Source organism: Canis lupus, chromosome 27 (genome assembly GCF_011100685.1).
Source record: "Canis lupus familiaris isolate Mischka breed German Shepherd chromosome 27, alternate assembly UU_Cfam_GSD_1.0, whole genome shotgun sequence".
Lineage (NCBI taxonomy): Eukaryota > Metazoa > Chordata > Mammalia > Carnivora > Canidae > Canis > Canis lupus.
This window is the reverse complement of record NC_049248.1, coordinates 40,657,088-40,670,115: the sequence shown is the minus strand read 5'-3', so window position 1 is coordinate 40,670,115 and position 13,028 is coordinate 40,657,088. Positions and strand designations below refer to the sequence as shown.

The 13,028-nt window shown below is 41.5% G+C and overlaps 1 pseudogene; it reads right to left on the bottom strand.

Annotated features, from left to right (window-relative positions):
- The window catches only part of LOC111092874, a 58,823-nt pseudogene that overhangs the window by 30,636 nt on the left and 15,159 nt on the right, over positions 1–13,028 (bottom strand).

Here is a 13,028-nt window from a genome sequence, read left to right as displayed (position 1 = left end):
CACACTGTCTTGATGACCACAGCTTTGTAGTACAACCTGAAATCTGGCATTGTGATGCCCCCAGATATGGTTTTCTTTTTTAAAATTCCCCTGGCTATTCGGGGTCTTTTCTGATTCCACACAAATCTTAAAATAATTTGTTCTAACTCTCTGAAGAAAGTCCATGGTATTTTGATAGGGATTGCATTAAACGTGTATATTGCCCTGGGTAACATTGACATTTTCACAATATTAATTCTGCTAATCCATGAGCATGGAATATTTTTCCATCTCTTTGTGTCTTCCTCAATTTCTTTCAGAAGTGTTCTATAGTTTTGAGGGTATAGATCCTTTACATCTTTGGTGAGGTTTATTCCTAGGTATCTTATGCTTTTGGGTGCAATTGTAAATGGGATTGACTCCTTAATTTCTCTTTCTTCAGTCTCATTGTAAGTGTATAGAAATGCCACTGACTTCTGGGCATTGATTTTGTATCCTGCCACGCTACCGAATTGCTGTATGAGTTCTAGCAATCTTGGGGTGGAGACTTTTGGGTTTTCTATGTAGAGTATCATGTCATCGGCGAAGAGGGAGAGTTTGACTTCTTCTTTGCCAATTTGAATGCCTTTAATGTCTTTTTGTTGTCTGATTGCTGAGGCTAGGACTTCCAGTACTATGTTGAATAGCAGTGGTGAGAGTGGACATCCCTGTCTTGTTCCTGATCTTAGGGGAAAGGCTCCCAGTGCTTCCCCATTGAGAATGATATTTGCTGTGGGCTTTTCATAGATGGCTTTTAAGATGTCGAGGAATGTTCCCTCTATCCCTACACTCTGAAGAGTTTTAATCAGGAATGGATGCTGTATTTTGTCAAATGCTTTCTCTGCATCCAATGAGAGGATCATATGGTTCTTGGTTTTTCTCTTGCTGATATGATGAATCACATTGATTGTTTTACGGGTGTTGAACCAGCCTTGTGTCCCAGGGATAAATCCTACTTGGTCATGGTGAATAATTTTCTTAATGTACTGTTGGATCCTATTGGCCAGTATCTTGTTGAGAATTTTTGCATCCATGTTCATCAGGGATATTGGTCTGTAATTCTCCTTTTTGGCGGGGTCTTTGTCTGGCTTTGGAATTAAGGTGATGCTGGCTTCATAGAACGAATTTGGAAGTACTCCATCTCTTTCTATCTTTCCAAACAGCTTTAGGAGAATAGGTATGATTTCTTCTTTAAACGTTTGATAAAATTCTCCTGGGAAGCCATCTGGCCCTGGACTCTTGTGTCTTGGGAGGTTTTTGATGACTGCTTCAATTTCCTCCCTGGTTATTGGCCTGTTCAGGTTTTCTATTTCTTCCTGTTCCAGTTTTGGTAGTTTGTGGCTTTCCAGGAATGCGTCCATTTCTTCTAGATTGCCTAATTTATTGGCGTATAGCTGTTCATAATATGTTTTTAAAATCGTTTGTATTTCCTTGGTGTTGGTAGTGATCTCTCCTTTCTCATTCATGATTTTATTAATTTGAGTCTTCTCTCTCTTCTTTTTAATAAGGCTGGCTAATGGTTTATCTATCTTATTAATTCTTTCAAAGAACCAACTCCTGGTTCTGTTGATCTGTTCCACAGTTCTTCTGGTCTCGATTTCGTTGAGTTCTGCTCGAATCTTTATTAACTCCCTTCTTCTCTTGGGTGTAGGATCTATTTGCTGTTTTTTCTCTAGCTCCTTTATGTGTAAGGTTAGCTTTTGTATTTGAGTTCTTTCCAGTTTTTGAATGGATGCTTGTATTGCGATGTATTTCCCCCTCAGGACTGCTTTTGCTGCATCCCAAAGATTTTGAACGGTTGTATCTTCATTCTCATTAGTTTCCATGAATCTTTTTAATTCTTCCTTAATTTCCTGGTTGACCCTTTTATCTTTTAGCAGGATGGTCCTTAACCTCCATGTGTTTGAGGTCCTTCCAAACTTCTTGTTGTGATTTAGTTCTAATTTCAAGGCATTATGGTCCGAGAATATGCAGGGGACAATCCCAATCTTTTGGTATCGGTTCAGACCCGATTTGTGACCCAATATGTGGTCTATTCTGGAGAAAGTTCCATGTGCGCTTGAGAAGAATGTGTATTCAGTTGAGTTTGGATGTAAAGTTCTGTAGATATCTGTGAAATCCATCTGGTCCAGTGTATCATTTAAAGCTCTCGTTTCTTTGGAGATGTTGTGCTTAGAAGACCTATCGAGTATAGAAAGAGCTAGATTGAAGTCACCAAGTATAAGTGTATTATTATCTAAGTATTTCTTCACTTTGGTTAATAATTGATTTATATATTTGGCAGCTCCCACATTCGGAGCATATATATTGAGGATTGTTAAGTCCTCTTGTTGAATAGATCCTTTAAGTATGATATAGTGTCCCTCTTCATCTCTCACTACAGTCTTTGGGGTAAATTTTAGTTTATCTGATATAAGGATGGCTACCCCTGCTTTCTTTTGAGGACCATTTGAATGGTAAATGGTTCTCCAACCTTTTATTTTCAGGCTGTAGGTGTCCTTCTGTCTAAAATGAGTCTCTTGTAGACAGCAAATAGATGGGTCCTGCTTTTTTATCCAGTCTGAAACCCTGCGCCTTTTGATGGGGTCATTAAGCCCGTTCACATTCAGAGTTATTATTGAGAGATATGAGTTTAGTGTCATCATGATATCTATTCAGTCTTTGTTTTTGTGGACTGTTCCACTGAACTTCTTCTTAAAGGGGAATTTTAAGAGGCCCCCTTAAAATTTCTTGCAGAGCTGGTTTGGAGGTCACATATTCTTTTAGTTGCTGCCTGTCTTGGAAGCTCTTTATCTCTCCTTCCATTTTGAATGAGAGCCTTGCTGGATAAAGTATTCTTGGTTGCATGTTCTTCTCATTTAGGACCCTGAATATATCCTGCCAGCCCTTTCTGGCCTGCCAGGTCTCTGTGGAGAGGTCTGCTGTTACCCTAATACTCCTCCCCATAAAAGTCAGGGATTTCTTGTCTCTTGCTGCTTTAAGGATCTTCTCCTTATCTTTGGAATTTGCAAGCTTCACAATTAAATGTCGAGGTGTTGAACGGTTTTTATTGATTTTAGGGGGGGATCTCTCTATTTCCTGGATCTGAATGCCTGTTTCCTTTCCCAGATTAGGAAAGTTTTCAGCTAGAATTTGTTCAAATACATATTCTGGCCCTCTGTCCCTTTTGGCGCCCTCGGGAACCCCAATTAAACGTAGGTTTTTCTTCCTCAGGCTGTCGTTTATTTCCCTTAATCTATCTTCATGGTCTTTTAATTGTTTGTCTCTTTTTTCCTCAGTTTCCCTCTTTGCTATCAACTTGTCTTCTAGGTCACTCACTCGTTCTTCCACCTCGTTAATCCTCGTCGTTAGGACTTCTAGTTTGGATTGCATCTCATTCAATTGATTTTTAATTTCTGCCTGATTAGCTCTAAATTCTGCAGTCATGAAGTCTCTTGAGTCCTTTATACTTTTTTCTAGAGCCACCAGTAGCTGTATAATAGTGCTTCTGAATTGGCTTTCTGACATTGAATTGTAATCCAGATTTTGTAACTCTGTGGGAGAGAGGACTGTTTCTGATTCTTTCTTTTGAGGTGAGGTTTTCCTTCTAGTCATTTTGCTCAGTGCAGAGTGGCCAAAAGCAAGTTGTATTGGGAAAAAGAGAAAAAGAGAGGAGAGAAAGAAGGAAAGAAAAGAGAAAGAGAAAAAAAAAGGGAAGAAAAAGAAAAAAAAAACGAAAAAAAAAAAAAAGAAGAAGAAAAAGAGAAAGAAAAAGATGGAGAAAAAAAAGGGGGTGGGGGAAGGAAACAAATCAAAAAGCAAAACAAAACAAAAACAAAAACAAAAACAAACAAACAAAAAAAGAACCACCGGGGAGTATCTTCTGATTCTGTGTACTTTAAGTCCCTTGGCTTCTCCTGGAAGTTGTCCGTCTAGCTGGTGTTCTGGGGGAGGGGCCTGTTGTGCTGATTTTCAGGTGTTAGCAGTTGGGGGAGCTGCTGTGCCCCTGCCTGGTGCAGGGCTCGGTGGGGGTTGTTTACCCCGTGAGGCCGCAGGAGGAACAGCCCCAGTGTCGGGGCAGCTCTGGAAACCTGGATTCAGCTCCGGCAGGAACTCCGTCTGCAGGGCCTGGAGGCTCCGGGGCGGGGCCGCTGATCTGCTCAGCTGGGGCAGGAGCGTCCTCGCTGTCCTGGGCCCTCCCGGCCTCTGCCTGTCCCGGGGGAGGCGGGATCCTGGGCTGTGTCCCGGCGCCCTGTGCTCCGGAGCCTGCGCTGTTGGATTCGCGCTCCCGGGCCGCGCAGCCCCCTCCGTGGAGCCGCCGCCCGAGCCCCTCCGAGCTGCTCCTGGAACCGCGCAGCCCCCTCTGCACGGAGCCTCTTCCTCTGCCCGAGCCCCTCCGAGCTGCTCCCGGGGCCGCGCAGCCCCCTCCGCGGAGCCGCCGCCCGAGCCCCTTCAGCTGCTCCGGGTCCCGCCGGGCCCCGCCGTGCGCGCTGCAGCCCTTAGGGAGCTCGGCGCACTCTCCTGGGTGCGCAGTTGCTGTTACTGTCCCCGGGAGCCCGAGGGCATCCCCGCCCTCCTGGGTCCTGCTCCAACTCCCCGCGAGCCCCTTTCCGCCCGGGAAGGTCGGTGCAGCTCCTGCTCCTCCGGGACGGGGCTCTCCTGTCCTGGGGACACTCGCCCCGGCCTCAGCCCGGCTCCTCGCGGGGCCCCTCCCCCTTGGAGGCCTTTGTTTCTTTACTTCTTTTTCCCCGTCTTCCTACCTTGATAGAAGCGCGAACTCTTCTCACTGTAGCATTCCAGCTGGTCTCTCTTTAAATCTCAGGCCGAATTCATAGATTTTCAGGATAATTTGAAGGTTTTCTAGGTAGTTTGGTGGAGACAGGTGATTTGGGGACCCTACTCTTCCGCCATCTTGTTCCTCCCCCCTCTTTGGGGACTTTATACCTACCTCTTCATAATACTCAGAATGAGTAAGATGAAGCTCCACAGATGCCCTAATGTCCTCGATTTGGTTGTCCAACTCCCTAATATCAGCATAGGTTTCCTGGGAGTCTTTTTCTACTTTCATCACGGTGACCAAGTCCTTTTCTACCTTCTTCATTATGAGCTCCCATGTGAGAGCATGCACCTTGTGGTTGAGCAGGGTAGAGCATCCTGGTTCCAGCAGATCCTTATCTACATGGCAAAGAATGCTGTGTAGTATTCCAAAATGGAATATCTATAGGAATATGTTTTTACCTGTAAGTATTGTTTATGCCTAGAGAGCAGAAGAAGTTCAGAATGTAGAGTGAAATGGTAAACAATTATGACTGAGGGTCCAGGGAAAGGTGGTCAAAGATCACACAACCCAAACACACACATGTAAGTCCAGGTTCAGAAGTTATCCTTATAGAGTATTTCAAGGGAACTAAGAAAAGCATTAAAGTCAAGTCATGTGCATAATTAGAAAGAGTTTTGGGCATGGAAGAAAGGATTAAGTGATTCTCTGTCAAGTGTAAAGGAAGTTCATGGACTACAATCTTCTTGTTAGGTTTAAGGAGAAAGGAGACTTTAGTTGTGAGGGGTCAAGCTATGTTTGAAGCATAAACTAAATTTCTTGGAGGTTAATGTCCTGGGTACAGAAATGGAGAGAGTAGGGAGGGCTTGTGAGTACAATGAAAGAACAAATGACAAGTCTCTGAGGGTGCAGACATGTGAGCTGCTAAAATCAATGCACAGAAATAAATCAAGTGAAGCTTCCGGGGGATTGATGGTGATGGACAGAAGGAAGGGATGGACTGAAGAATTTAGAATTTCTAGAAAGCCATAGCGCAGGTGAAAAAGTGAAGAGTTAGGAGGATAGAAGATTACCATCAGAGGTTAGAGACAATAGTGGTGGAATCATTCAGATAAGATGAATGTTTGGGTCTCAAGGGTCACCTTGTGAGTACAGGGCTGAAATCAAGTTGAGCAATGGGGGCTTAGGTTAGATCTTACAGGAATTTGAGATCAGGGTATTGGATGACTTACCAACATTAATGCTGAAGTTGGTGGTTAAGACATTGGGAGTGGGATTTACAAAACTCTGTGAACCCAACACCAAAGTGCAGTAGCAGTTGGAGGAGGCTGAGGACAGTGGGTACATCAAAACAATGGGGGCAAACAGAGGGTGTGTTTTAGAGCTGACCTCTCAACCTCTGGGCTTTGCTACACCTGGAGTGTGGTAGCCCAACCTCTGTTCTCTGATAGCCCTGTAACCTGCGTGTAGACCTTCATAATGCTCAAGTCTACCTTGGTCCTGGGTGATTAGTCTAGGAGGGGGGAATGGACTTCATCAGCCTAATACAAAGTGCTTCCTTGGCTCTCACCACCTTTAAGTACAGTCATGTCTTTTTCTCCTTGTTAAAAAACCTTCAAGGACCACATCCCTTCTCGTGACTTTTCTCTTTGATTCTCTAAATCGAAACACCTTAAGAGTGTGGTGTGAAGTAACTGCCTTCTTTTTGTGTTCTTTTACTCAACATATTGAAGTCTGGCTTCCACTGACAACCACTGCCACTGGTACCGATTTTACATGTTTAGGGAAGAGATTATTTCAGAGCACCAATTCTACATTGGGTGTAGAATGCCCAGGTTTAAATTGGTCCAAACCAGTTTTGGATGCTAATCACTAAAAAGCCCATGTATATAAATGTGCACTGGCCTGAAATCTCTACTAACATTTTTCCCTTTTAGCATTTTCAGAGTTTAAGACCCAACACGGCTTTATGTGTTAGATCAGCAAACACTGTAGATTCTTAAAAGCAGCAAGATCAGGGAAATAGACAATTGTCATGCAAAGAGACTCCTTAAGGACATGCTAATAGACAATTGTAAGTAGCAAAGCTAAAGGTGAATTCATCTAGAGAACATTGCTTTGTAAGGTGAGAGACAAAAATGACAGGTCATTTGTAAATATCTTCTCCCATTCTGTAGCTGTGCAGAAGCTTCTTATCTGATGAAGTCACAGTAATTCATTTTTGCTTTTGTTTTCTTGCCTTCATGGATGTATCTTGCAAGAAGTTGCTGTGGCCAAGTTCAAAAAGGGTATTGCCTGTGTTCTCCTCTAGGATTTTGATGGAATCTTGTCTCACAGTTAGATCTTTCATTCATTTTGAGTTTATCTTTGTGTATGGTCTAAGAGAATGGTCTAGTTTCATTCTTCTGCATGTGGATGTCCAATGTTCCCAGCACTCCTTACTTGTTCTTTTGCCTGAGATGATGAGAGTAAAAAGCAAACACAAGGTAAAGGAGATTGAAGGTTACCATCACCTCATCAAGACTTGGGAGACTGAGTTTTTAGAGTTTTAGCATTTTCAAATGGTTTCATTTATGTAAAGCTCAAGAACCGGCTAAAGTACCGGTATTTCTTCTATTAGCTTTGGTTTGTGTTTTATAAGACTATGATCCCTAGGAGGAAGCCACCTGGAGAAGTGTTTTGTGCCAGTGTTAGCCTATGGATAGTTCAGCTGTGGGTTGGACATGCCTTGGCCCCATAAACTACCCAGTATTCCTTTCCAAACCAACTTTTCTCCTGGTTGTATGCTTATGGTTTCTTTTATATTTGGAGATGCCCTTCAGTGACAATCATCATGAACTGAAAAAAATAAAAATATTTTTAAAAAAGTTTTTAAAATTTATTCATGATAGACAGGAAGAGAGAGAGCGAGAGAGAGAGAGAGAGAGAGAAAGGGAGAGAGATAGGCAGACATATAGGCAGAGGGAGGAGTTGGCTCCCCACAAAGAGCCCTATGTGGGACTTGATCCTGGACCCTGGGACAACACCCTGAGCTGAAGGCAGACGCTCAACCACTGATAAACCCAGGCATCCCTGAAAAAACAAAGATTTATTACTTACAAGACCTGGAAATTTCATAGATCACTAGGCCCACCTGGTGAAGTCTTTGGGGGAAGGGAGAGAAGAAAAGAATGCCTCGTTTTCCTTTTATTTGGATCAAGGTTGGGGACCTGGGGTTTCCTGGGCTCCCTTTCTGTTGGTGAATTTTATTTTATTTTATTTTATTTATTTTTTTTTTAAAGATTTTTTTTTTTAATTTTTATTTATGATAGTCACACAGAGAGAGAGAGAGAGAGGCAGAGACACAGGCAGAGGGAGAAGCAGGCTCCATGCACCGGGAGCCCGATGTGGGATTCGATCCCGGGTCTCCAGGATCGCGCCCTGGGCCAAAGGCAGGCGCCAAACCGCCGCGCCACCCAGGGATCCCCTGTTGGTGAATTTTAACACAAGAGTGGGAATTTAAAGTTCGGGAAGACTCCCAGTGCTTCCCCATTGAGAATTATATTTGCTGTGGGCTTTTCATAGATGGCTTTTAAGATGATGAGGAATGTTCCCTCTATCCTTACACTCTGAAGAGTTTTGAGCAGGAATGGATGCTGTATTTTGTCAAATGCTTTCTCTGCATCTATTGAGAGGATCATATGGTTCTTGTTTTTTCTCTTGCTGATATGATGAATCACATTGATTGTTTTACGAGTGTTGAACCAGCCTTGTATCCTGGGGATAAATCCTACTTGGTCATGGTGAATAACCTTCTTAATGTACTATTGTATCCTATTGGTTAGTATCTTCTTGAGAATTTTTGCATCCAAATTCATCAGGGATATTGGTCCCTAATTTTCCTTTTTGGTGGGGTCTTTGTCTGGTTTTGGAATTAAGGTGATGCTGGCCTCATAGAACGAGTTTGGAAGTACTCCATCTCTTTCTATCTTTCCGAACAGCTTTAATAGAATCGGTATGGTTTCTTCTTTAAACGTTTGATAGAATTCTCCAGGGAAGCCATCTGGTCCTGGACTTTTGTGTCTTGGGAGACTTTTGTGTCTGTTCCTAAGAACAGGAACAAGACAGGGATGTCCACTCTCACCACTGCTATTCAACATAGTACTAGAAGTCCTAGCCTCAGCAATCAGACAACTAAAAGAAATAAAAGGCATTCAAATTGGCAAAGAAGAAGTTAAACTCTCCCTCTTCACCAATGACATGATACTTTACATAGAAAACCCAAAAGACTCAACCTCAAGATTGCTAGAACTCATACAGCAATTCGGCAGGGTGGCAGGATACAAAATCAATGCCCAGAAACCAGTGGCATTTCTATACACTAACAATGAGACTGAAGAAAGAGAAATTAAGGAGTCAATCCCATTTACAATTGCACCCAAAAGCATAAGATACCTAGGAATAAACCTAACCAAAGAGGTAAAGGATCTATACCCTAAAAACTACAGAACACTTCTGAAAGAAATTGAGGAAGACACAAAGAAATGGAAAAATATGCTATGCTCATGGATTGGAAGAATTAATATTGTGAAAATGTCAATGTTACGCAGGGCAATTTTCCCATTTAATGCAATCCCTATCAAAATACCATGGAATCTCTTCAGAGAGTTGGAACAAATTATTTTAAGACTTGTGTGGAATCAGAAAAGACTCTGAATAGCCAGGGGAATTTTAAAAAAGAAAACTATAGCTGTGGGCATCACAATGCCAGATTTCAGGTTGTACTACAAGGCGGTGGTCATCAAGACAGTGTGGTACTGGCACAAAAACAGACACATAGATCAATGGAACAGAATAGAGAACCCAGAAGTGGACCCTCAAATTTATGGTCAACTAATATTCAATAAAAGAGGAAAGACTATCCACTGGAAGAAAGACAGTCTCTTCAATAAATGGTGCTGGGAAAATTGGACATCCACATGCAGAAGAATGAAACTAGACCACTCTCTTTCACCATACACAAGGATAAACTCAAAATGGATGAAAGATCTAAATGTGAGAGAAGATTCCATCAAAATCCTAGAGGAGAACACAGGCAACACCCTTTTTGAACTCGGCCAAGGTAACTTCTTGCAAGATACATCCATGAAGGCAAGAGAAACAAAAGCAAAAATGAACTATTGGAACTTCATCAAGATACGAAGCTTTTGCACAGCAAAGGATACAGTCCACAAAACTAAAAGACAACCTACAGAATGGGAGAAGATATTTGCAAATGACGTATCAGATAAAGGGCTAGTTTCCAAGATCTATAAAGAACTTCTTAAACTCAACAGCAAAGAAACAAACAATCCAATCATGAAATGGGCAAAAGACATGAACAGAAATCTCACAGAGGAAGACATAGACATGGCCAACACGCACATGAGAAAATGCTCTGCATCACTTGCCATCAGGGAAATACATATCAAATGCAATGAGATACCACCTCACACCAGTAAGAATGGGGAAAATTAACAAGGCAGGAAACCACAAATGTTGGAGAGGATATGGAGAAAAGGGAACCCTCTTACACTGTTGGTGGGAATGTGAACTGGTGCAGCCACTCTGGAAAACTGTGTGGAGGTTCCTCAAAGAGTAAAAATAGATCTGCCCTCTGACCCAGCAATTACACTGCTGGGGATTTACCCCAAAGATACAGATGCAATGAAATGCTGGGACACCTGCACCCCAATGTTTCTAGCAGCAATGTCCACAATAGCCAAACTGTGGAAGGAGCCTCGGTGTCCATCGAAAGATGAATGGATAAAGAAGATGTGGTTTGTGTATACAATGGAATATTCCTCAGCCATTAGAAATGACAAATACCCACCATTTGCTTCGACGGGGATGGAACTGGAGGGTATTATGCTGAGTGAAATAAGTCAATCGGAGAAGGACAAACATTATATGGTCTCATTCATTTGGGGAATATAAAAAGTGGTGGAGGGAATAGAGGGGAAAGGAGAAAAAATGAGCGGGAAATATCAGAAAGGGAGACAGAACATGAAAGACTCTTAACTCTGGGAAACGAACTAGGGGTGGTGGAAGGGGAGGTGGGCAGGGGGTGGGGGTGACTGGGTGGTGGGCATTTGATGGGATGAGCACTGGATATTATTCTGTATGCTGACAAATTGAACACCAATAAAAAATAAATTTATTAAAAATAGTAAAGTTCCAGAAGAGAAAAAAATAAAAACAAAAACAAAACAATATGTAGTTGAAATAGTCAGCTGTGGAAAAGAACCAGTATCTCTGTATCTGGTGGAATTCCACTCCTGGCAGTGGGTTTATTCAAGATGTCTAAGCAACCAAAGTGTAAGTCAGGCCTTTGCATTACAAGAGAGAATACAGCTCTCAAGGCTTACCCTACAGCAAGGAGGAGGATGAAATCTAATGCATGAAGATGGCACAGGAGATGGATGGGAAGAAGCCACTTCATTGATGATTTGATTGAGTTACTCAACTAACTGGAGCTATGTATCTCCAGACCTATTGCTAGTTCAATGATAAATCTTCTTCAGTCTCTGTTATTGTTAATCACATTTTGGTCACTTGAAGATGCCTAATGAATACATACTCTGCTGAGTCAAGCACGTCTTGTGTCATTTTTGTTCAGTTTTGTTGCTTTGGTCTGCTCGTTTGATCTCTGTGTGCTTATGAAGTTTACTCCTGATGTTTTTATATTGATCTTGCTATAGCAAATGGAGTTTTGTATGATATATCTTTTTGGTTCACAATTGCTATCGACTAATAGAAAAACTACTGATTGTAAGAATATTGAACAATTGTTTTCCCTTTCTGAATTCTCCTGGAATGCTAATAAATTCTCATTTCTGATCAAGATTTCTTAGATTTCTGGGTAGATAATCATGATGAACTCTGATATTTGTAGATCCCACTCTTGCAATTGTAAATGTCATCTTCTCATCTTGTCTCACTGCTTTGGAGGGAAATTGCATCATCTTCTCAAGTAATATGAGTAGCAGTGTTGTTTTATTACACTGTAATTACTTCAGTCTGGTATTATCTGTTATCATGAAGCATGTGGTTGAATATTATTGAATGTTACATATTTTCTATTTGAAGAGAGAATCATCAGAATTTTTTTGTTAAATATTTGAGGTCACAATGTTGAATTTTATATTTATGCCTATTAAGATCCTATAGGGTGGTCATAGTATTCTCATTTAACCTATTGATTTGAGAATTCAAACCCTAATAAAGTTTGTTTGGTCATGGATTACTATTTAGGTAGGTGTTATTCTTCCAGTATACTTTCAGGTTCAGTGGATTAATATCTCATTTAGAATTGTTGTCTATAATAACCACCATTTGCTTCAACGTGGATGGTACTGGAGGGTATTATGCTGAGTGAAGTAAGTCAATTGGAGAAGGACAAACATTATATGGTCTCATTCATTTGGGGAATATAAATAATAGTGAAAGGGAATATAAGGGAAGGGAGAAGAAATGTGTGGGAAATGTCAGAAAGGGAGACAGAACATAAAGACTCCTAACTCTGGGAACCGAACTAGGGGTGGTGGAAGGGGAGGAGGGCGGGGGGGGGGGTGGGGGTGAATGGGTGACGGGCACTGTGGGGGGGCACTTGACAGGATGAGCACTGGGTGTTATTCTGAATGTTGGTAAATTGAACACCAATAAAAAATAAATTTATTTTTTAAAAAAAGAATTGTTGTCTATATATTCATTAGAGATAAATGGTTTTTTCAGGTTTTGAAACAGAAAAAGCTATGGTTTTACCATAGTTCTGAAAATGCATTGATAGTTTTCCCTATGATTCTGTACTCCAAACAATACATATAACATAGAAGTTTGAACTTACCTGAAAAACTGTCTGTGCTTGTTGCCCTTTTGAGCTACTTCTTTTTTAAGAAAAATTATTTTAGGGGCACCTAGGTGGCTCAGGGGTTGAGTGTCTGCCTTCTGCTTAGGGCATGATCCTGGTCCCAGAATCGAGTTCCACATTGGGCTTCTTGCATGGAGTCTGTTTCTCTCTCTGTCTGTGTCTCTGCCTCTGTCTGTGTCTCTCATGAATAAATAGATAAAATATTAAAAAAAGAAAAATTAACTTAATTTAATTTATTTTCAATTAATTAACACATAGTGTAGTATTAGTTTCAGAGGTAGATTTCACTGATTCGTCATTTGTATGTAACACCCAGTGCTCATTACATATCATGCCCTCCTTAATGTCTATCACCCAGTTACCCCA